Source organism: Terrapene carolina, unplaced genomic scaffold (genome assembly GCF_002925995.2).
Source record: "Terrapene carolina triunguis isolate 2854851 unplaced genomic scaffold, T_m_triunguis-2.0 Scaffold836, whole genome shotgun sequence".
In the NCBI taxonomy this organism is placed as follows: Eukaryota; Metazoa; Chordata; order Testudines; family Emydidae; genus Terrapene; species Terrapene triunguis.
In genome coordinates this window covers 1,795,299-1,795,509 of record NW_020665187.1, presented here as the reverse complement: position 1 = coordinate 1,795,509, position 211 = coordinate 1,795,299, and the positions used below count along the sequence as shown (strand labels likewise).

The window sequence follows — 211 nt, the reverse complement described above, 5'->3', positions numbered from 1 at the left end:
GGAGATGTCTGAGGTAGTGGGGGGGCATGTTGGGACTGAGGGGCACTGGCAGAGCTGGAGGAGGGAGATGTCTGAGGGAGCGGAGGGGCGTTGTTGGGATTGAGGGTCTCCGGCAGAGCTGGGGGGGCGGGCAGGGGGGGTTAGCAGGAGGCTGCGGGTGAGACTGAGGGGCACTGGCAGAGCTGGGGGGGCCCAGGGTGGGATTAGCAGG

General features: G+C 67.8%; 1 protein-coding gene across 1 annotated transcript in view; it reads left to right on the top strand.

The window, feature by feature from the left end:
• Positions 1-211, top strand: part of AMHR2 (anti-Mullerian hormone receptor type 2) — a 10,848-nt gene that overhangs the window by 1,636 nt on the left and 9,001 nt on the right. The window lies entirely within an intron of this gene.